Here is a 3,675-nt window from a genome sequence, read left to right as displayed (position 1 = left end):
TATGGTTTATTTTAGTCAGAATCAGCCATTTAATGACATATGACAATCCACATATTTTTTTCCTCTTCCAAACTTCCGAACTTAAGACTCAAATATGACTCAAGCCATTTTAAGACTTATTTTGGCTAGCTTCCCCACTCCCAAAGGAGATTAAAAAGTAGTCATAAAAAAGTTAAGGTTAAAGTGTTTCAATCTCACAGCTAATCACTGACCATTTGTTTACTGGTTACTTGTTCTCTACCGGAAAACTGCGGAGCTGTACTCATGGATAAACAAATGGTTAGTTATCAGTTTCCCTGGGTGATTGACCCCGAAGGTAAGCCTTGGCCGGGTTTACAGTAGGCACTTTCACTGGGCCATCACCTTATCCAGGTTAAGTCCAACATTTGGCTATCAAAAGCAAGATGGGGAATTCAGTCACACAGTCCACTCTGTGATTCTGGGACTGACGTGGAACTTTAGAGCACTGACATAAACATTCGCTATTCTGGGGAGCGTTGAGGGGTGACAAAGTAGGCAGCTTAATGTCTGCTGTGGTCCTGGATGCTATAGCCCGCCCTGATTTTTTTTTTCCCTTCTCTTGTCCTACATGATAGCTCAGCTAAACAGAATGATGTTCCAAATATGGAACAAGCAGAATGGCGTAGGTTATGACAATAAAGCAAAGGTTTGGTGTAAACCAGCAGCACAGCTACACTGATGGAATACAGCTCTGTATGTAACGAAAGGCATCCCTCATGCTCAGCTATGTCCACATAACAGTGTCCTTGCCTGAGAGTCCCCTCCCCAATATAACTTTATCTTCTCCTGCAGTAGCAGCTTCTAGAGCAGCAAGTGCTTCAACCACTGCTGCATCCTCCTCTGCCATCCCCACTGCAGCCATGGACACCCTCCTGTCTACTTTTAGCATCAGCCACAGGCACAGCACGAGCAACGTCCTCCTCTTCAAAGGAGCCACTTAGAACTTCTGTTGCCATGCTCTCGCTCAACAAATCCCACCTCTCCCTAGTAGATGGACCCATGCCTTGAAGGACAATGTCATCCAGATGCTCATTTTCTGCATGGTTCTGGAAAAGACAATCTTTTTCTCCATGATCACTACTGTCTACAGCTGAGCCCCAAAGTTGAGGGTAATCCAGAGCTGGTATCTGTAAGATGTGGTCTTGTACATCCAAGGCAAGACTTTCTGTCTTAGAAGATAGTCCAGAGTCTCCATTTTGGATGACATGGGTGTCTTCTACAGCTGGTAACACACCATCCTGTCTCCTGGTGTCCCCTCCTTCAAGGAAGGGAAGCATCGGGAGACTGTCATTGGCAATATTGTCCAAGGAGTTCTCACCACCGTACTGGGGCGTGGGATTCCCAGTGGGCTGCAAAGCAGCAGTGGGGCCAACCATTGATGGCACCATCAGCATTGTCCCCACTGTGGTTCCCTCCTGGGTCCCCTGGAGGGAGAGTTCCCCCGTGAGACCAGCGGGCTCCCGGCTACTGACTGTTCTGCTCCGGCTCTCAGTTCTCTTTAATACCTCACTTTGAAGGTCATTTTTATGCACCAAGACTTCACTGCTCTGTCTTTTAATTTACCAGTTCTTTCTTCATCTAACTTGCAGTTGCTTACTTCATTGATATAGCCAAGAAAAGACACCTGCACCGGATCAAAGAGATAGCTTTGTATCATCTTACAGCACCTGCACTCTATCTGGATTATTTTGTGTTACCATCTGTTGTGGAGACTGTCCATTAACTTTCGCTAGAAATTTACCTTCTCCTGGAGCCGGGCACTGGCAGTGTGGGCCTGGGGCGGCCATGCAAGGACCTCCCTGAAATATTTTCATGCCAACCAATTATCTCTGGTACAGTGATTCCTCTGTCTTCTTTTGATGCTTCTTAGATCATTCAAGAGTTTTCCCACAGTGTCTCTTAAAATTGCAACTGGAGGCTTAAATTTGTTATCCAGTTCTTTCAACTTGAGTAATGCTGCTTGAGTACTTCCCTTTTTTTCTCCAACTCCATCTCTCTGCACATTCCATTATAATACTTTGCTTTGTCTTCTGAACAAGTCTTTTGAAAACCTCTGTCATCTCTTTTAATTTTGCATCATTTCCCTTTGTTTTTTCTTCTCAATGTTCTAGTGTAATTTTTAGAATCTCTTCAGAGATTTTCTTCTTTGCACATCTGTTTGGTACTTTCTTCCTCCTCTATCTTCATAATGACCTTTTACTCTCTTCATGGATTGAGAAGTTGTGGTACATTCATACTATGGAATACCACACAGCCTGCAGGAGCAATGATTTTTGTAACTTACTACCTAAATTGGGAGAGCATTATGCTGAGTGAACTAACTCAGTCCCACAAAGACAAATACTGCATATGATCTTTGCATTCTTGATGTTAAGATGTAATCCACATTGAAGGCTGTAAACTTTGCTCTTCGGCAACAAGCACTTCAGGTCTCCCTCACTTTTAGCAAGCAAGGTTGGGTCATTTGCACAGCACAGGTTTTTGATGACTATTCCTCCAATTTTGATGTCACATGAGTCTGGCCTCATGAATTATTTGCTCAGCATATAGATTGAATAGATATGTAGAAAGAATACACCCCTGACACATACTAGTCCCAATTTTAAACCATACAGTTTATATTTGTTCCATTTGGACAACACCTTCTTGGTCTAGGAGTAGATTTCATTTAAGTATAATTAAATGTTGTGGGATTCCCATTCTTCTCAATGTTAGCAAGAGTTTGTTGTGATCCATACAGTCAAATGCCTTTGCATAGTCAATAAAACACAGATTTACTGAAAAACTAGATCAGAAAAGATTATTACCAAGATGAAGCTTCCAAAACCACCCCGGGAGTTAGTTGAAGATAATATAATCAGAAAATAAAATTGAGGTGGGAATTTCCTAATAGAGCTCAGTCACTGAGCTATGCATATCACATTAAAAATGTGGTCACTTTTCGGGATATTGAAATTCTATTCTGTTTCTTTCATTTGGTGCTATTGCCTCACCCTTGGTTTCTCTGGTTCTGCCATTGCTGCATAATTCAGTGACCTGGTAGGAAGGAATGTCAGGCATTGAATCACCCTCAATTTCATTTTTTAATTATCTGAGTGAAAGTCTTTTTATTTCCTTATTTAGCTAGAGTCTCTAAATTCTTTAATCCAGTCTAATTGCAGGCTTTGGGTTCCTGTATGTCTAGAAATGGCAATCTAATATTGAAATGAAAATATTATAGAATCAATTATTTTAAACCTAACTTTCATCCTTCTCTAATTAATTTAAAATTCTTGACATTTAAAGCCAGTGCTCAAAGACATGTAACTTGTTTTAGTTCACTTTCTATTTAGTATGATATTATTTCAGTGTAAGTATTATTTCAGTTCATTTTCTATTTAGAATGGTATTATTCTAGTATAAGTTTGTGTGTCATGTTTCACTGATGGGAAAAAAAACCACATTGTATTTACTTCTCAAGAAAGAAAACTAGGCAGATACATGTATTAAGGCTAGATCATCAGAAAGCAAAAATTAATAAAGCATATATAAAAAAGACCATTAAATGTAAATTAGTGCAAAATTTCATGTGATAAAAATACAATGCACTCTTCTCCCTCATCTTTATTTCTACTAAATATATTACAATATAATCACTTAGCCAATCACTAATTA

At 40.1% G+C, this 3,675-nt stretch overlaps 1 pseudogene; it reads right to left on the bottom strand.

The window, feature by feature from the left end:
• Nucleotides 1-745: 745 nt before the first annotated feature.
• On the bottom strand, nt 746-3,038 carry LOC102875017 (annotated as a pseudogene).
• Between the last annotated feature and the right edge of the window lie 637 nt (nt 3,039-3,675).

This window comes from Elephantulus edwardii, unplaced genomic scaffold, assembly GCF_000299155.1.
Source record: "Elephantulus edwardii isolate Elephantulus edwardi_28Jun2011 unplaced genomic scaffold, EleEdw1.0 scaffold00001, whole genome shotgun sequence".
NCBI lineage: Eukaryota > Metazoa > Chordata > Mammalia > Macroscelidea > Macroscelididae > Elephantulus > Elephantulus edwardii.
The sequence above is the reverse complement of the archived record's forward strand: the minus strand, read 5'-3'. Positions and strand labels throughout refer to the sequence as shown.